Below are 20,754 nucleotides of genomic sequence, written 5' to 3' on the forward strand. Positions count from 1 at the left end.
CCTGGATCTACAAGTAGTGTGTTCTGGGCTGAAAGGTACAATCTACGTAGAAGTCACATCGAAGCACTCAGGCTCCCCCACAACCCCACCTCAGCCAAATCATCTTGCCTGTTGAGAGAGGCTGCAAGCAAGGTTAGGTAAACTCATTGCCCAGCCCTCCCTCACTCCCTTACCCTACTATTCTCATCACAGCACTGCTGCTATGCGTGCAAGTCTCATCCCCACTGACTGTGATTCTTTCGTTTTAAGATTCAAACTAAGCGATTTTTAAAAAATCAGTTGGAACATCTCCCATGGCAAATGAGAGAAAACACAATAAAATTTCCTTTTTTAAAAAGGATTTATTTATTTTATTATTATTTTTTATGTAACTGAGTTGCTCAAGACTTTACATTGAGATGAATCCAATGGCTCAGGTGATACAGTTGTCCTATCCTTTTCTTTCTTATTCTCAGATTCCAGGTGGGTGACAAGGTGGCTGTCTCTCAGGTTCAATCCAGCCACAGGGGAATCTCCCTCTCTGGTCGTTTCTCTCTGATCACTTTCATGAAAGTCCAGAGACTTACTGATTCGGCCAACTTCAGTCATTAAAAATCCGGATCCCAATTGCTAGGGAGGAGACATTGGTTACTCCAACTGGCCCAAGTCCAGTCTTCCCTTAGCCAAATGATGCACTGGGATTGGGGATGGGGGATCCTCAAAAAAAATTACTGTTTCATTGTCTCCTGAAATGTAGAATAAATAGTAGGTCAATTAATAACATCCCTGATGGCTCCTGTGACTACTTTTACAAAAAAGTTCTGAAAACAGTAGAAGGTATGATTCCTTGGGTAACCACTCTGTTACCTCTGAGTCTAAGGTAAGAACCAGGGGCAAATGTCATCTCTCTGCAGCTTAGGTTTCTGAAAATAACTTGCTTTTAACAAATTTTTGAAGTGATAGAGCTTTTTTCTTTAAATGTCAAGCATTTTCAAGTCATGTAAAAATGTATCTCTTCTCTCTTCAGCAAACCCACATCAGTGAGCCCTGAAGTAGGCAGAAGCTGCAGAATGAGTCTCAAGTGGAATAAGAAAAGAGTCGGAGAGAATGAGAGAGTTAGTGCATAAAAAATAGCAATTGTGCACATAATGGGAACCTCCAGCCATGTTATCCTTAACAAAGTGATTTTAGTAAGCGAAGTCTCTATTTAAGCACAAGGAAAACATTATTTTAGTTCATTAAGAATTCCAAAAGTGTGTTCTAATGACATTTTGACAGTAATTTCAAATGGAAACCCATTCATATGCATATGTAGAAATGACTATTTAAAAAGGCACCTATATTCACACACACAGGCACACACGCACGCATGCGCATACACATAACTATTATTTGACTTGAATCTGTAGCCTGAGGTGACGAGGAAATAAAGTCAGACTTCCAAACACAAAACACATGTATATTGAGAGCACCGTAAGCTGGAAGGAGAAAAACCAATTCATTCCTCTATTTTGCATCAGTTTTTTAAAGTCAGGAAGAGTATAGATGCTTCTTATTGGTTAAAATTCCGTAATTCTGGATTCGATCAAATCATAATCAGGCTGTATTTTTTAAACCATTAAGGATAACTAAGGAAAGATGGAATCAGTAAGAATTCACTAAGAGTATTACATTTTCCCATCTTTATCTTGTTAAGAAGATAAAGTTCCCCAAGTCTCTGAGGGCAGCATGGTTACAGGTGGGCAGCAAATATTGTGTTTTCCACTTCCCCTCTTGGTGCATAGAGTTTGTGTTTCTCTGTTGACTGTTGGAAAGGTCCAGATGAAGCCAGGACCTTCACATTCATGGGCTCGGAACTGAAGAGTGTCCTTGATGTGCAGATTGCTCTCAAATTCCCCGCTGGCAGTCTCCTAAGAAACTCGGAAAGCTTCTCAGGAATTTGAATTACCCAGTTAATAGAGAGGTGTCTGCTCTGGCTGAGAACTCCGCTTTACTCAAGCTTGATCAGTATTCCAGGGTAGAGCTTTTCCGAAGTACAAAATGGACTTGTTGCTCATCGCAGGACCAGAAGGGGGAGCCATAGTGTAAAGGTATCCGAGGCCGGTCAGATTTTTCTATGTGGATGAAGAATAGAAACAGAATTTGTGGCACACCACAAACGAAATCAATGCTATTACAGTGCGATGCTGTAAAGAATATTTGGGTAAAGATGGCTGTCTTCATATTCGCATGTATGTAACCAGGAATGAATCGAGAACAATCTGTAGCAGTCTAAGAAATTACTGATAGTTGCCCATCAATGTGTCAGAAATCTTAAGGCTCTTTTACAGCCCAGATGGAAGAAGAGAATTTATTGGCTAATGGGCTTCAGTGCTTGAAGGGACCCCCCCAAAAGGAACCCATGTTTCTAGAAGTAGCAGATGCTCCTTAATTCGGACAGGTTGGCGTTGGGGAAAGATGAGTTTTGTTCCTACCTTTGACAGGAACTCAAAGCACCAGAAATCACATGGGGCAGAGAAACCAGCTGTGGCATTTGTCCTTGACCTACCCCAGCAGAGGTTGTACCAGTAATGAAGGCAGGCACTGGTCCAGCTTTTTTCTGACTCTACAACCAGCCAGGAAGTGCAACCTGAGACACAGAGGCTTCATTCCCACTTGTTTTCCATGCTTTCCAGAGGAGCGGACCCCAGTGTCAGCAAAGTAAAACTAGACCTTTCACTCTTTCTTATCCTGAGTCTGAAAGATTTATAGGTATTACAGTTAAAGCAGATCAAACTAAGCCCATTTCAGGTATGCTCACCTTTGTAAGGGTAAGCATATAACACTGTATGTTAATTAACTGGAATTAAAATAGAAACCTAAAAAGAAAGAGAAAGAGAGAGAGAGAGAAGAAAACTCAAAGAAAAGATTCTGCCAAAGAAGAGAAACAATCTGAAAAATCCAGCCAACATGGCCCATGAAATGAAATTCCTACAGGAGATAGAATACAGGCGTCAGGAAATCTCTAATTGGTATGCTGACCAAGTTTGAGAGGACGAGGCATCTTTGCAGCTAGAGTAGGCAGTCATAAAAAGGTACAGATCTGAAGTCAGGCAGATTGTTTACAGACAAAAAGCAGGCTGGTTAAATTTTAAAATGCCATGAAAGAAGTGAACTGAAGAGAGGCTGCCACCAAACACTGAGTCACTCAAGTAGAAGGAAGTTGAAGAAAGTCTCTCAGAACTCAGAGGAAAAGCATCCTGACCCTAGATGAATGAAAAAAAAAAAAAAAAAGAAAGAAAGGAGACATGGTTTATGTATTAAGAATAACAAAAGTAAAAAAAAAAAAAAATTAGGGCAGCTCAAGAAGAAGAAATCACCAAAATGAGAGAAAAGAAAGTCCTTAAAATGAGTAAGGGTTATATTTTAAAGGGTTCAGCATGTCCCAGGAAAGATTTATTTAATAAAGTTATTCATTGGATGAAAATTATCAAGCACTCTTATATAGTAGCCCTGAACAAGGGTGGAAGGGTGGTACCTCTTCTAATAAAATTGAGTCTACCTCATAAGACAGACAAATCACAATCAGCAGCACAAGGCATGGAAAGTTCTGGGAGATAAATGACAAGCTTATTAGAGGGGCATTTTAATTGGCTTAGGGGATCAAGAGTGATTTTCCAGAAGACATGATATTTTAGCAGCTTTGAAGAATATGCAGGCATTACCTAAGTGAATTAAAAAAATCTTAGTGGGCAAAAGGGCTATAGTCCAGGCAGAAGTAATAGCCTAGAGAAAGTCTCAAAGCTGAAAAAGTGACACAAACATCCAAAAAAATTCCTGTAAGCCTGGAAAATCAAATAAAAAATGAATTCATGAGGTTAAAGGAAAACACAGAGGTTATGTTACAAATGATCATGATCTTGTCATCTCTAGGACTCACTTTAACAGTTGTGTTAACATGGAGGATGTAACATAAAGATAAGGACTTTTAGTAATGATTACATGTGTATTTTCAAAGGGGCTCTCCAGTGATAACATGAAGAATGAGCAGTGCAAGAGCAAGACTAATTGTAGGAGACCAATTAGGAGGCTATCATGGGAATTTAGGGAGCAAAAGATAATCTTTAGTGGCCCTGGGAATGGAGAGAAGTAGGTTAAAGGTGAGAAATTTTTAAGAGGCAAACGTGACTTTAACTACATGTAACTATCAGGATGAAAGCAGAGTCAAGGATGACAATGAAGATGCCATGTGGAGAATCTTGCCCCTGTACTCCACATATATTTGGAATGCTATTTGAAAGGGAAGACTAGGTTTCAAATATGGCATGACAGTGACGTGATAAAGGATTTACACGAATTCTTTTCTCATTGAAGAGGTACTTCAACTGGCAGAGTAAAACTTTCTTGGATGAGAGGCAAGAGATTTAAGAAAAAGCAAAAAACAATATGTGGAAAAGAGGAGATAATGGACAAAGGGTTGCACCATGTGTATTGGGAAAGGATAGGAGATGTGATAAGAGGCATGAGACATGGTGAAGTAAAACGAGAACCACATCGAGGTAGATTCTGGACATATATATTTTTTAATGTCCTGTTTAGTGGAAAAATGCAATAAATATATAAGCAGAAGGAAATCAACAACTGAAGTGGAAGCTGAAAAGCCATGTGTTGCCAGATGGTGACTGCAAATATCAGACAACTGTGGGACAACACTTACAGATTTTGAAGTGGAAAGATTGTGAGACCAGAATTTTATACCCAGCTGTTATTTATGTCAGAGGGTGCTAAAAATTCTTGGAAATGTAAGGATGCAGAAAACACAGCAACCAACATATGCTTCTTGCAAATGTACTTGGAGAACTCTAGCAAATTAAGAATTGAATCAAAGTTGGGAACATGGCTTCTATACCAAGATGGCAGACTAAGCAACATACACCTCCCACCAGTTCTTGTTTAAGTCCCAGGAAAATGACCAAAGGAGTGAAAGGATGAAATTAAATCCTTAGCAGTCCCAGAAAACAGAGAAGTTTTGATCAGCAGAAATTTTAAGGAATTTTACAAAATTATAAAGTAGACTGGTTTAATGGAAAATAGAGCCAAGAAAATCACAAACAAATAGAGACATCTGGAATGGGTCACTGAAGAAGGGAGTACCAGTCTTCCCCACAGAGCCCTGGAAAAATGCCAAGATCATCATCAACAAGAGCTGGAAATATTTGTTGAATGATGTTAAATGAATGAGCAGCCTGTGTGGCAATTAGCAGCATAATTAATTGAAGGGTTGCCAGCCCAGCTGGACTGGTCCTCAGCTCTGGTACACAGAGGGCTGGCTATGGGATTTTCTCTTAGGATGTAACAGATGAGATGAACTCTATAAATAACATGGAGGCTCTGTCTCCCAGAAAGGAAAAAATAATTCCTATTATTACTCCTTTCCAAAGCAGTTGTGCAGGCCAATGGAATGCCCTAAAACTCCCTGCTTCCAGAGAAATATCTTGCTTGGCTTGCTCTGATATTTTTGAGATGAGACCTTCACCTGTTTGTGTGCTCTCTGCACAGCTTGTAAAGAAGTCCATTGGTAGAACATCCTCACCCATCCACCCAAACTGGACTAGAATGTGGTTCCAATCAGGACACAGTCCTGAGATAGGAAAGAGATCCTCCACAATTGCTGAGAAAGGCAATCGCTGAGTGATCAACATTGATCCACTCCAATCCTTCATTCAGAATAATAAATGGACAAGTGGACACTGAAGGAAAGTGAACCATTAGAAAGAAAAGCAACTATAGGTACACATGGAATAGACAAAAAGATGGTCCCTGAGGGGGACAGCAGAGGATACCTTCACGTTTCAACTGGAAGCATAAAAAATATTTGAAGGAATATTGAATAGGGATGCCTGGGTGGCTCAGTGGTTGAGTGTCTGTCTTTGGTTCAGGTCATGATCCCTGGGTCCTGGGATTGAGCGCATATCCTCCTTTAATAGAACAGATAGAGGGATCCCTGGGTGGCGCAGCGGTTTAGCGCCTGCCTTTGGCCCGGGGCGTGATTCTGGAGATCCGGGATCGAATCCCACGTCAGGCTCCCGGTGCATGGAGCCTGCTTCTCCTTCTGCCTATGTCTCTGTTTCTCTCTCTCTCTCTGTGACTATCATAAATAAATAAAAATTAAAAAAAATAGAACAGATAGATTTTCTTTTATAATGTTGTGATTTTTATACTTCTCCAGTACCTGCCTTTTAATTTTGTGGAACTGCTGCTTTATGCTTTCTTAATTACTCCATACATTTGCCATGTCTCTTAACTTTTCCAGGGAAGCAACACTATATCTTTGTGTCTAAAATATTTAAATATGCTCACGGGGCTTAGAAAACATAATTAAAGATTTTTCTTCATGGGACACCTGGGTGGCTCAGCTGTTGAGCGTCTGCCTTTGGCTCAGGGTGTGTTCCCAGAGTTCTGGGATTGAGACCCACATCAGGCTTCCTGCATGGAGCCTGCTTCTCCCTCTGCCTATGTCTCTATCTCTCTCTTTCCATGTCTGTCATGAATACAAATAAAATCTTTCTTTAAAAAAGATTTTTCTTCATGTCATTTCCTTCTTTTTGTTCATCTAAACTTTTGAAAATATAATGGAAAAAACTACATTATTTATAAAAATACACATTCAATCATGTTTCCCTCTTTTTTTTTGTTTTGTTTTGTTTTGTTTTGTTTTTTGAGGGAATTTTTGGTATTTTGTTGTAGAGACACAGCCAAACATGTGAAGAGGCAAATAGTCCTAAGGAGTTGATATGCAAATTGTCAGCTCCCTTTTGGTCTATTCTCCCTTCCCCCAAAAAGTCACTATCACCTTGTTCAGTTGATTCCTGTGGTGGTTTCTTGCATATCTCTAAATAATGTGTTGGTCTTCCTGCTTCTTGATTTTTCAGCTTTACATATTATCTTTTGACTTCCTGCTGGGGGTGAGATGAGGCTGTAACTGTTTTTCACCCCATGAGCCCCATCCTTAGAAACCCATCCTTCTCTTTCCCTTCATTCTTTCCATTTCATAATTTCTGTTTTAGCTTTATTGCTTATATTGTTATAATAACATGAAAGCTACTGAGGGCTGAACTCTGGTGACTCTTCCATTCCTGCCCAACTTTTTACGTTTCCAGGAATCAATCTTTTTGTTCATTTGTTGGCTCAATTTAAAACCCAAACTCTCCAGTAGTCATCCAAATCTCTTCTTAATATATCCATTCACTTTAGTCATCCTAACACTTTAATTTTTTAAAAAGATTTATTTCTTTATTTGAAAGAGAGGGAGAGAGCATGAGCAGGATGAGGGGTGGAGGGAGAGGGAAAGAGAGAATCTCAAGCAGACTCCCCACTGAGTGCCAAGTGCGACATGAGGATCAACTCACTCCCTGAGATCATGACCTAAGCTGAAACCAAGAGTCTGATGCTTAGCTGACTGAGCCACTCTGGTGCCCCCATAACACTTTACTTTTCTGAAGAAATTTCTACAAGATTTATTGCAGTGTGGAATGGTTTTCCTCTGCCAAGCTTATCCTAGGTTCTCAGATCTTCACCATCTTAAGTGGGATTTTTTCCTTACTTTTCTTTGATCCCATGACTTCTTTCTGGGTTTACTCTCTTGTTTTGGTGGAGCATGTCCTCCAGTGGTTTTCCTTAGGTGAATGAGAAGTAAATTTTTCTTTAGACCGTCAATTGCTGAAACTGTTTATATTTTTTGCCTGACCCTTGACTGATAATTTAGCTAAGTACATAGTTTTAAGAATAGGAATAAGAGCCTATCACACGCTTTTCCTTTAGTTTTCAATTGTAAGACATCTGAGGCCCCTGGGATTCCTAATACATTTTTTTGTGGAACTTTTCATTCATCTTTCCTTTCTGGGAGGCTACAGGGTTTCCTCTTTGTACTCAATCTTCGTTTGCCCAGTTACATGGATTAGAAACTCATTTCTAAAATGCTTTCAAACAAGCCTTCTTATTTTAGCCCCTCCTCTCTAACTCTACTTTAGAAAAGAGCTGGTATGCATACTCACTGAGACTTTTAAGGGTTCTGTGATATAATCTGTTTTTTCTATCACTGCCTTTTAGATCCAGGTTTCTTAAATAATAAGTCTCTTACTATCTATCCATCTGCTTTTAGATTTAAATAAATTTTGTTGCTTTTGACCCCTCTGCTCTATCTTTGTGTTTATTTTATGAAACCTCCCTGTTTGGGCCTTTAAATGGGGTTTTTGGAGGGAAGGAATGTACATGCATTTAATCTGCCATCTGTATCCAGAAATTGATTTTTTAGTGTATTTGCTAACAGAAATAATTGTGCAGTATTGTACCTGATTATACCCAACTCTCCAAATAAGTGAAGTCTTGGGCATCTGTTTTAGTCAATATAGTCTGGTAATGAGCTGCAGCAACAGCAAATCCAAGATTTGAGTGGCTTCATGCAATAAATTCTAATTTTCACTTTTGTTGAATGTCCGCTATGGGTAGAAGGGGTTTTGTCCCTTGGTCCCTGGGGGTTGACAGGATGTCAACCATCTTGCAGCTGGACAGTCTAAAACATACAACCCTCTTGGTTCCCATAGTCAGGACAGAGAGAGCTGGGGAATCTCACATTGGCAAATGAATATTTTAGCATGAAAGTGATATGGTCACGTTATGTTGGCCAGAATGTTCCATGATCACGATTTACTGAAAGAAGCAGGGAAGTATAGTTCACACAGGTGTTTGAAAGGAAGGGATATGAAGGAGCACTAGAAGTCCCCACCCTGGCACCTACCACACACCTTTAGATAATCTTTGACCTGAGGAGGTTTATCCAACTCATCTCAGTATCTTAAAAGGCTTAAAAGGACATGTAGTTTATTCATTCATCTCTACTGTAACACATTGAGATGAGCATCCAAAGTTGGTGGGTAGCTATGCTCCATACCAGATGCATTTCACCCTCATAACGCTGCTCCTGAGACTCAGAAAAGTTACAAACATTCCAAGAGTCCCTTCCTTGATGGGTAGGAAATATAGAGATAGAATACACTAAGGGCTAAGTTTGGAAGATCCTAGCACTAAGTTCCCAAACCTTTCCTGCTACACCTTCCCACACTCTTCTACAAGAGATGTGCCATTGTGTTTGAAAACACAAGAAAAGATGTTTATGGAAAAAGATGGAAGCTTCTAGTGGAGGATAAGACTGAACATTATGGAAGACTAATCATGGAAAAGATGAAGAAGATTTCATGCTGGGATTCTCTGAAAAAAGAAAAGAAAAGAAAAAAAAACCCAACCCACTAACTGTGGTGCTTCTGCGGTTACTTTGGTGGGAACTTTGATTCAACATAGCCAAAACTAGAAGGCTTTGTGCTTTGCACAAGTTGCTTTCAAAAAATGTGGTCAGCGTGTCCATTTTTACAAGTAGGAATTGCTTAATTATGGAATAGACATCATGTGATTTCAAATAATACACCATAAATGGGATGTTTTCTTCCTGGTGTTCCTAAATTCATTTTCTTTCAACATGCCTCACCTTAGCTATAATAAGCTTCCAAGTGTATGGAGCTAAAAGATGAAATCTTAAAATCCTGAAATACAGAAGTATCAGGGGAAATAAGAGAGTCAAGGCATTTCTACACTGTCTGCCAGCTTCCTCTGCTCCCACAGTGCTCCTTAGGCTCTCCTAATAAACTGTAACATTTACTCAATCCTAATCCCAGATCAATTATAAGAAGTATCATAGGATGGAGAAACAAACCCGTTTAAATATAATCTCAGATTACAATGCTCTAACTGCTAGTTTAGAAATCTCATAAGAAAATTAATTTTAGAACAGAAGGAAGCATATTAAGTGGACGGTTAAGAACAGTATTGAGAGGTGATTATCAGCTGATTAATAGAGGGCCTGCTAGCAACATTTTGGCACAATGTGGAATGGAAAACACTTCTAGGTCTTCTAGGGCTGTAGATCAAAAAGGGCTTCATTTCCCTGGGAAGGCAGGGGATGCTGGGGGAAGGGAAAGAGAATTGTTTCTGCAGAAGCTGGGGGTGAACTTGATGGCTTAAGGAAATGGGTTCTTGAGTGTGGCCCAGACTGAGCAAAGCAAATAGCAGCTGGATGAGATTGATTGTCCCCTCGTTCAGGGAACTTGATTTTGATTAGACTTTTAAAACATCATGATATGAAAAAGAAATCTTAGATTTCTCTGGGAGCTAAACCCTGGGCCCTTCAGAGGATTTACATGGTATTCATAATTCCCATTTTTAAAAATCTTTTTCACATCTTTGTAAGAGGCTAAGATACACATAGTTACTTTCACTATTGAAAACAAATATAGCTTTCAAAATAAATTCAGGAAAGCCACTTGTCCTCAGTAATTATTGGGTGTGGGCATCAGAGCCACCGTAATCAAAATTGAAAAGTTGATAAAAATGGTAACTGACTTACTCTACTGTGGCCTCTTTCCTCTCTTCCTCATCCGGGTCTTCCACCTACTCAAGGGTTCTCATGCCTCCCAAGCTAATCCTAGGCAAGGAGTGAGCTAATATGTTCAATGATAGGAATGCTTTCCAGAGTATGAGTAAATTTCAGAAGGAAATAGGCTTCAGAAGAAGAAATGGCAAGACAGGCTTTTGGTCTAAGGCTGAATGGTGGGTTTACCAATGGGGTGGCATAAATAAGAAACCAGACGGGGAGAGAGACTTGCAAGTGGATACCAAGAGTGGGATCAGAACACGTGGTAGAGGCCAGCACCAGGCACCCTGTGACAGCCAGCATCCCCCAATGTCCACAGGTGGCCTGGGGTAATCTTCATTTGACTGAAGTACTCGAATATCCTGAAGCACCATATGCCAACTGGAATCCAACAATTACTAATAATTTCTACTAATTAAACTGACTTCTAAAAAATTTAGTTATAAAGTAGTGCAATCCCCTTCTGACTGTTGTTCATATTTTGTAGGCAAGAGGTTGGTCTCCTACTACTCATCCTCCCCACCCCACTTCCGGTCCCCAACAGACACTCCCCATCAGTGGACAAACAGTCCTTAGAGCTGAGAGCAGTCTGTGTCAGCTGGTCAGTGAAACCAAACACTGCAATGGTTCTCTGTGTCTGTCCTTGTCTGTGTGATGGAAGTTTTTCCTCTTCTCTGGAAAATAGTTTCTGTTCTTCCCAGTAACATTGATTCTGGGGTGGATTGCTGGTCACTTGCTGTGAAACATAGGGAGGTAAAAGACACGTTTCTTGAGGATGTAACCCCATGAAGATGCACGCTCTTTCTGAGTATGGTTCTAGCAATACCTTAGGAGAACGCCCTTGTCCTGTCCATTCCTTTCCTGCAGTTAAGGTTTAGAGACAGGGAGGTCAGTTTTAGTCCCTCCTGCATGTTACCGAGTACCATATGAGAGGCATCCATGTGAAAATATCTTTTGTTTGTATTACCATGAAGCTGATTAATATCTATAACTGCATTTTGGATACTGTAAAGTACTGTTAAGACTGACCTACCATTCACAGCTGGACCGCAGTACTATTACCAGCCTGTCTGATGCCCACAGCCAGCCCACTTCTTTTTCCTGGGGCACATAATTCCGCAGAACACCAACCTCAGGCAGGATTACCCTGAGACAATGATAAAATGAAACAAGATAGTGCCAATTCCTAATTTTGTCTTGGATAAAAAATGAGGTCACTGTGGCAGTTACAAAATACCTAATCATAAAATTGCCCTACTCCCTGACAGCATCCAAGCTACAGCGGAGCCTTGCTTCTTTAGACCATTCCCTAAATAACCCCAACCAAAACTCTATTCCTACAATGGGTTTCTTTCTAACATTCTCTTACTGATATACACCCCACCACACACACACACACACACACACACACACACACACAATTTTCCATGGTGTATGTTCTCCCTTGTGAAAGGAGTAATCAACTCTCTTTTTTTAACCTCAGGTATAGTCTTGTCAGACTTGACTACAGGGCATTGATAAACCTCATGGTTAACCCAAACTTCGCCACTGCAAAGCCACAGTCATTAAGGATCTCCCTCTTACCCTTCTTCTTCTTCTTCTTCTTCTTCTTCTTCTTCTTCTTCTTCTTCTTCTTCTTAAGATTTTATTTATGTATTTGAGAGAGAGAGAGAGAGAGAGAGAGAGAGAAACACAGGCAGAGGCAGAAGCAGATTCCCTGCAAGGAGTCCGATGTGGGACTCAATCCCGCATCCTGGGATCATGCCTTGAGCCGACATTCAACCCAACTGCTGAGCCACCCAGGCGTCCCTCCCTTTTACCCTTCTTTCCCCCATCCAATGCCTGCAGTTATCATATAGATAAAGATTGTAAGGTGGGACAATTTCTCCCTGTGTTCCTAAGGACAGCATTTATTTCTGCACCCTAAGGGTCAACTTAAAACCTTTCATTTAGGCAAATGGTCAAGTGCCTTGCTTACCGATATGGAGTACATGGTCTCTTCTGTCCTTGTGGTGGACTTTCATGGTTGGGTCTTGAGAATCACCTTCATTCTAGAAAGCATATATACCCTCTAGACTCCACAGGGAAGGGTTTGTACAGAACTGGCTAGTGGAATAATGGGAGGTAGTGGTCACTAAAATGCTTCCTACATGCATAAATGTGTGTAGTTGGGCTCTTGGTCAGAAATTTAATGATTGCAGGGCCAAGTCAGCAAGTATGCTCATGAGTGAGACAGGCCAGGTGTAATGCAGCAAAAGGTCATAGAGTGTTTGGCAAACTGGCAAAAGCATGTCCTTTCTGAAAAGGGGACAATTTAATTGCTGCTTATTGCTGCCATAAGGCAATGGGGTCCCAGTGTGGCTAGACATTTTGATTTTTATAAGTGAAGTAGAAATGCAGATTTTAAAATGTGAAGTCTCCTGATTTTCTGAGGCTGAACATTCAAACATTCAAATATTTAATAATACTGTGGGTATTTTGATGACCACAAAACAAAGCAAATTTAGGCTCTTTGTTTCTGGTTTGTGACTCTGCAACATTACTTTCTCCTCTTTCCCAGATTGAGGCAAAAGAAAGCATAATAACATTTGAATCGTTATTCCTAAGTCTACTTAAAATTTTTTTCTTGCTATAGAAGTTATTCTCTGCATATTTTTCTAGAAAAATAAAATTTTAAATATTTGGTTTTCATTATAAATATACACAAGTCTTAATGATAATTATTGCCATTAGGCTAATCTCCTTGAGCAATTCTATGATAACAAATAGGAACTCAGGGAAATGAGCAAAGTCACTACTTCTTAGGTTGAAGATTACAGTTTGAGCTTATAGTAAAATATTGTAAAAAAAGGGATATATTTTGTTTTGAAAATATTAAAAATATCAAAATTATATTCTTGGTTCTGTCAGGCCCTTTAATAAAGTTATTTCACAAGAATAAATCCTACAAATTTATTTTAAAAAATAAAAGGAAACTATAAAACTATAATGATTTATAAGTTTCTCTCTTATATAGTAAAATGTAACAGAGTTTTTTCTACTTGTCCCATCATGATGTTTATATTTTAAGGTTATGATGTTGTCTGATGATTAGTTGAGGTTTTGTTGACTTGATTGACAAGTGGTGTAATTCTATTTCCTTTAGGAGTTTCTGTGTGTTTTGGGTTTTTTGTCTTGTTATTTTTGTTTTCTGGAAATAACTGTTTATGGGATGCCTGGGTGGCTCAGCGGTTGAGCTCCTGCCTTTGGCTCAGGTCGTGATCCCAGGATTTGGGATCAAGTCCTGCATCAGGCTCCCTGTGAGGAGCCTGCTTCTCCCTCTGCCTATGTCTCTGCCTCTCTCTAAGAGTCTGTGTCTCTCACGAATAAATAAATAAATCTTTTTTAAAAAAGGAAATAATTGTTTAGAACTTGGCAAATTTTCAGTACCTTCAGTGATTCAAAAAAAAAAAATCTAGTCATATATGTCAGCCTACTGTGTTATATACTTGCCCTGGGAAAGGTTCTTTAGAATACAAAGACACATAATATAGCACTTGCCCTAAAAGAGCTTATAATCAAGACTCATATAGTAATAAAAATAGAATAGCCTCAATGGCCATTAAGTTCAGCTCCAAGCACTATTTGAGCAAATACTTATCCAGTCTATTCTTAAGTTCTTCCAGTAATACAGAACATAAAAATCCTAACCTTTATCTTGAATAGCTATAATGGAAAGTTCTCTTTTTTCATGGGCTGATCTCTCTCTCTCTCTCTCTCTCTCTCTTTTTTTTTACTTTGTTTTTCACATCAAACCATACAAAATAAGTATGATCCTCCTTCCACAGGGAAACCCTTTAAATTGTTGAAGATAGGTTTCTTATTCTCTCCAGGCTAAACCAAACACCGAGTTCCACAGTGTCTTGACATCATACCTCTTTCAAATATTATTCTGTTTCTTACCATCCTGGCCAGCAATCCTTTATTGTGCTCCAATTTGCCTAAATCTGCTCTGAGGGGTGGTTCCCAGCAATTATGAGGTCAGTACAGAGTGATACTGTTGCCTCCATTCTACTCTCTATCCAGGATAAGCTTGTACTAAATGCTTAAAAATGATCTCATCAGGGGATACCTGCGTGGCTCAGTGGTTGAGCTTCTGCCTTCCACTCCGGTATTGATCCCAGGGGATCGAGTCCTGCATCGGGCTCCCCACAGGGAGCTTGCTTCTCCCTCTGCCTGTGTCTCTGCCTCTCTGTGTCTCTCATGAATAAATAACATCTTTTAAAAAAATGATCTCATCAGGTGTTTGAAACACTTTGAACTTGTGTCAGCTAAAACTCACAAGAATTTCCTCTTATGTACTGCTTCTGAAACACACCTGAACAGTCCTGCATTTGTAAAGTAAGTCCCTTAGATCCAAAGGTGGGATCTTAGATCTGCCCTGGTGAGTTTCATCTGGTCAGATTTGTACTTCAGTCTTGAAATGGCCCAAAGTCTGCTTGGAGCTTTGTGCTCAGATGGAAGCTGATGTCACACTGAGAATTAGCTCCTTTACAAAGCTTTCTTATTTTGTCATACTCTTGATGTGGGTTGTTTTTTTTTTTGTTTTTTTTTTTTTTTTTTTTCACTCATCCTACTAGTGGGAGGTTTATATTTATCTTGTATTCAGAATCCGGAGGGATTTGTTCAAAAACGTGCCTAAGTTTCTCTTCAAATATTGAAGGCACAGATAGAGACAATAAGGAAGTTCAGATTTATGCTAGCTTTACGGTGCCAGATTAGAGTTTCATCTGTGTGTGGGGAGCTGAGATCAAGCTACAGCTGGAACCGGCTGTGGGGTATCACCTCAATGACAAATAGTTTCCTTCCTTTGTTTGTTGTGGCAACATGATGTGAGCTGGGACAGTGCCCATGGTTGCTAACTGGTAGGACTTTCAGGAATTCTAAAACATCCCTTGGCTCTCAAGTGTATTCAAGATCCCCAGTGCCATGAAGCACTCTCGACATCAATGGGGTACTTCCCCTCCTTTTTCAGAAAACTTCCTTCTGATGTTGTCCTTGGTCCTAGTCTGTACCTCCACTGTGGCCTGGAGGAATTCTTGTGTGAGCCTCTGGAAGTTTTATCTTCCTTGAGTTCTGAGAAGCAGGTTCCATTTGTATATAGAACCCTCACTTGAGAGCTTTGTTTATGATTCTTCCCCTTGTTTATGACAGAGTACCAAATGTGCTGTTTGAAAAGAGCAGGATAGGAGGAATAAGACCAGTATCAAATCTACCAAGATGAGTAAGTAGAAATAATCTACCAATACAGAATTGTTATAATAACATTGTTTTGGGACATCTGGGTGGCTCAGTTGGTTAGGTGTCCAATGGTTAATTTTGGCTCAGGTTGAGATCTCAGGGTTGTGGCATTAAGCCCTGTATCAGGCTCTGTGCTCCATGCAGAGTCTGCTTGAAATATTCTCTCTCCTTCTCCCTCATCCCCTGCCCTTGCTCTCTCTCCCCCATAAATAAATAAATAAATAAATAAATAAATAAATAAATAAATAAAATCTTAAAAAAATAATAAAATAATATTATATTGCTAAGGGAGCTGGTTGCTAACTAATCCATGGAAATAAACATGAATTCCAATAGTACCGTAGAAGAGCAGATTCTTTTTTTTTTTTAATGATAGTCACAGAGAGAGAGAGAGAGAGAGAGACAGGCAGAGGGAGAAGCAGGCTCCATGCACCGGGAGCCCGATGTGGGATTCGATCCCGGGTCTCCGGGATCGCGCCCTGGGCCAAAGGCAGGCGCCAAACTGCTGCGCCACCCAGGGATCCCAGAAGAGCAGATTCTATTCACAGATCAGGGTTGTAATGGATAAACATTCTGTCATTTGGAGCTCATCTGAAATCTGGTTAAAATCTTGGTTCCTTGGGGAGGATGATCATCTTGGTACGCCAGCTCAGCAAGACATGGTCCATGGACAGTCTTACCAAGTCCCGCTGTCATGAGTGCTAGGCACAGAGAACCAATTGTAAAATACTTCCTAGTTTCCTAGAACTAATGGGATTGGACTCACTGATTCATTTCGCTGATGCACCATTGGACTTCTCCTCAGAGAGCTTTAAAACTATCAACTCTCAGTGTGTTATGGATTTTAAGATGCAAACTCTTTGTTTTTTTGTTTTGTTTTGTCTTGTTTTCTGGAGCAGTTAGGTCAGCTGTGAAATTTCTATCAGAAGGGAGACATAATCCATGACAAGTCATTCTCACACTCCAATCTAGCATTCCCACCTGAGAGACGATGATACTTGACTTTGAATCAAACCAGATGCCCTTGGGCCCAGAGGAGAGCTATTATTTGAGAATCCAGAAGCCAAAATAATGTTTTGTTAGTGAGAAGAATTTCTTGCAGTCCAACAGTCACCACAGTAAAGGGGAAAAGTTAACAGAAGAAAAAAATAAATAAAATCAAAATCTTACTTGAGACAATAAAGCAATGAAATAAACCCCTATGACTGAAGACAAAAGTAGAGAAATGAAAATACTTGGAAAGAGAAAGGAGTTATAATCACAGATGAGAAGACGAGGAGGAGGAGGAGAAGGAAGAGGAGGAGGAGGAGGAGGAGCTGTTAAATGCTTAAATAGCATTCTTTTTTTTTTTTATGTATCAGCTCTGTTCTGGTGTTTTAGAGGTATGAAGTTTTTAATCCTCACAATTCTTTTTTATTTTTTTTAATTGGAGTTCAATTTCTCACAACAATTCCTTTTTTATTTTTTTTAATTGGAGTTCAGTTTGCCAACATATAGCATAACACCCAGTGCTCATCCCGCCAAGTGCCCCCCTCAGTGCCCATCACCCAGTCACCCCAACCCCCCGCCCACCTCCCCTTCCACTATCCCTTGTTCATTTCCCAGAGTTAGGTGTCTCTCATGTTTTGTCACCCTCACTGATACTTTCACTCATTTTCTCTCCTTTCCCTTTATTCCCTTTCACTAATTTTTATATTCCTCAAATGAATGAGACCATATATAATGTTTTTATGCCGAGTGAAATAAGTCAATCAGAAAAGGACAAACATTATATGGTCTCACAACAATTCTACAACATAGGTGTTATTAGTATTCTTATTTTATAGGCTAAGAAACCAAATCACCAAGAGGTTACATTAGCACCTGGTGATTTTTAATACTGAGACATTTCTGTGCTTATGTACAAGTTCTTGTGGTAGGATTTATCACAATACAACTTCTTTGATGGTGTCTTTCTCTCAATAACCATATCCAAGATCTCAACAGATCCCATAAATTCTACTTCCAAAATATATGCCAAATCTGTGACTTCTCTTTATCTCTCCTGCTGCTCTCCTTGTCAAGGGCACCATTATTTCACTCAGATGATAGCAGTGGCTTCCAGTTGGCTTTCCTCCTCTCTTGTCCCTCTCATAATCCATTCAGCGATTAAGATGAGCTTGCTAAAGAAATTGGATCCTATTTCTTTCTTGATCAAAACTTTCCAGGGCTCCCCCATTGTACTTAGAGTCCACTCTAATCTCCCCACACTGGTTTATAATTATATGATTTGGCTTCCCCAACTTCATTTCCTTCCATTCTTTTTCACTTTTTTAGTGGTTCCAATAACTTGTCCTTTACCTTAGAAGAAATCTATCCACATGCCCCAAAGCATTGGATCCCTCTGAGGGTCCAGGCAGGGTCCTTGCCACTTCTGCTCATCATATCTGATTAGTATAATATCAATATGATGGATCAATTTGCTGTTCTGTAGAATGTCAAGACAGTCAAGGTATCTGAAATTATATTATGGCAGAGAGTAAGAGAATAAACATAGCCCTGAGCAAGAGGGTGAACATGTACTTACTGCTGTCTTTCTCACATAGAAGCAAATCGCTTGTGATTCTTCTTTACTGATAGATTTGGAAAAGAACACATTCACCAGGTTGATAACCACATGCCAAATGCCAGAAACTGTGTTGTTCTGTTCTAGTAAAGGTCTCTCATCTGACATGGCAGCTCAAACTGGGGCTGATTTTAGGCTTACAGAAGTTCACTTTCATCCACCATGATTCATCTGGTGTTTGCTGAGACTAGACAGCTTAATTAAAAGAGAATGGGGCGAGACCACCAGCCCTGCCTCTTTCGATGTCTTTGATGTTGGTAGTATGCAGGATTTGTCTAATTTACAAACTTGGCTGGGGTACTGCGGAATGGGTAATTTCTGGGTCTTGTACTAGTTCTCTTATCATTGATGACTCTCATTGCATAACCTAGAGAACCCATGTGAGAGTTTGCTAGTTGTTAAGTATCTCCATTCCAATTATGCACTTAGGAATTAGAAAACCACTCTGGACTCCTTGCAGCATTCCTTTATACCCGGCTTTCTTAGGTGTTGGAACATACTTTAACTGGATGCCCATATTGACACTTAGGGATCCTGGATGTTAGTGTCAGTTAAGAATCCTTGTCCAACTATGCTTTTAAAAGTTTGGTATCCCCATTTCCCCAATGTACAATTACCTGGTGAATGGCTGCAGTTTATTTAGGAAAAGTATTGGGGAGGGTTGATGGGCTCTGCTTGTGGTAATGCTGTAGAGTTCTTCCCTCAGGAGGCTGGTATTTACTTTGATGAATAATTTCAGGTTTGTGATCAAATAGGGTAAGGGATGGTGATTTTCCATTGCAGCTAATGTCATACTTAATTTCAATGCCCCTCATTTATTTTCTTTTTCTTTTTATAATTTCAGTAACTCTCCAATTGGCAGTCTATATATCTTGTCCCTTGGAACATTATGATCTTTCTGCAATTGGCAGAGATAATCCCTCTTATTGATTCTCTTCCATTTCTACCCATTTTATTAATAATATCTATTTTGTCTCTGATAACTAAGCATCATTGCCTGGTGCTGCCATTATAGACACCTGTCACCCCTGCTGACACAAAGAGGGCCAGATATGTTGTTGGCTCTCACCTACAAAGGACAGACACCGCTTTCATTGTCTGGAGATGGAAGTGTCCACAGAGGCTCCCTTCCCCCCGAGGGTAGCATCAGCTGGTGGATTTTCTGATCTCATATGATGAATTTGCTCTAACATTCCCACTTCCCTGCCCCTTCTGATATCTTCCATAATACCATATTAAGGCAGCTCTAGCATCTCTACTTCATATGTGTGGGTCATTTTTTTGACGAACCTACAAAAAGTCTTCCCAGCAGTTTTGAAGAATCATTTCCAGGTGGCTTCACCAGGATGTTAAACTGGAGTCACTGGAAAGTGACTATGTTTATTGTCATGTTAACATTTTATAATTATATTAACATTTGTCCATGTTAATAAAACGTCACTGTCTGGTCTTGTATGTACTACCTCGTTCTCCAGTCCAACGCTCTGAGAATACACTATCACAAGTTTCCCTCCAATTCTTGCTGGTGCCAAAATTACCTCAGTGCCTTCCTACTGGAAACAGGAATTACAACAATCTTCCTGGGCTATGGTGAGCTCTGATATGGGTTAAACATAAATCTGGAGGCAGTAAGGTGCTTGTGCAGATCCTGAAAAGGATGTACAGAATAGAAATATGAATTTTAGAACTCAAGGACACGTATTCATGTCAAACAATGATACCTGTATCTGGTCCCTAAATTTTGGCCCCCCGTACAGTTCTCCACTAAAAACAAAACAAAGCAAAAAGCCGACAAAATCAAACAAGAAAACCAATTACAAAAAAACCCTAGGCATTCTTAGAGTAGTGATAATTTCATAACTTGAATATCCTGTTGCTTGGGAGCAGAGGTTCTTAAGTTCAAAGATGATGTTAAAAAGGCAACAGAGACCAAAGTAAAGGTATTTCCAATGGTTGATCTGTGACATTATGAGAGTCAAAAGAAACAGCAGAAGTTACAGTGAATTAGACAAGTACAGTGTGTCAGGCTCGTAAATTAATCACAGTTCTCAAAAGAAAATTAATTTTTTTTCCAATTAGCTAGTGTCATGTCCAAGTTAATTTATTTCAGAAAATTTGTCTATGGAAAAGCAAACTATCAATGGAATACTTCTAAAGAAGTTAATCTCCAAGTTGAAAATGTCCTTATCCGTGAATAGCAGTAGGGCACATGCTTTATAGGGCAGATGGCAATGAAAGCACATGAAGCTTTACAGAATCAACAACACTATGACTGTTCATGTCATCTGGAATTAGATGAGTCAGTAAAACCTGCAAGTGGGACTTTTTTTCTTTTTAAATGGCCGTTTCCGCAGCCTTGAGACTTTCCGCTAAAACCAGTCATAGTCTTACAAGGACAGTCATCTATTAAATAATATTTTATTTTATT

General features: G+C 39.6%; 2 long non-coding RNA genes across 29 annotated transcripts in view; one reads left to right on the plus strand and one right to left on the minus strand.

Moving 5' to 3' along the window:
- Window positions 1–339: 339 nt before the first annotated feature.
- Window positions 340–15,552, minus strand: LOC112647333 (uncharacterized). Of its 11 annotated transcripts, none has more exons than XR_007410786.1 (5): window positions 14,799–15,552; window positions 12,420–12,543; window positions 11,475–11,588; window positions 1,651–2,093; window positions 340–725 (listed from the first exon to the last, which is right to left on the minus strand). It is a non-coding gene; the product is annotated as an uncharacterized LOC112647333 (long non-coding RNA). The 11 variants fall into 11 exon arrangements; XR_004815995.2 differs by having other exon boundaries at window positions 12,420–12,547; XR_003128242.3 differs by having other exon boundaries at window positions 12,420–12,492; window positions 14,799–15,551.
- LOC112647334 (uncharacterized) overlaps window positions 14,539–20,754 on the plus strand; it is an 88,543-nt gene continuing 82,327 nt past the window's right edge. For 4 of the 18 annotated variants that reach the window (XR_003128259.3, XR_003128260.3, XR_003128264.3 and 1 more), the window contains exon 1: window positions 15,387–15,704. This is a non-coding gene — a long non-coding RNA (uncharacterized LOC112647334). Of the gene's footprint in view, window positions 14,822–15,041; window positions 15,705–20,754 lie in introns of those variants that run through there. The other 14 variants (XR_007410779.1, XR_007410776.1, XR_003128257.3 and 11 more) reach the window with 9 other exon arrangements.

Source organism: Canis lupus, chromosome 5 (assembly GCF_003254725.2).
Source record: "Canis lupus dingo isolate Sandy chromosome 5, ASM325472v2, whole genome shotgun sequence".
Lineage (NCBI taxonomy): Eukaryota > Metazoa > Chordata > Mammalia > Carnivora > Canidae > Canis > Canis lupus.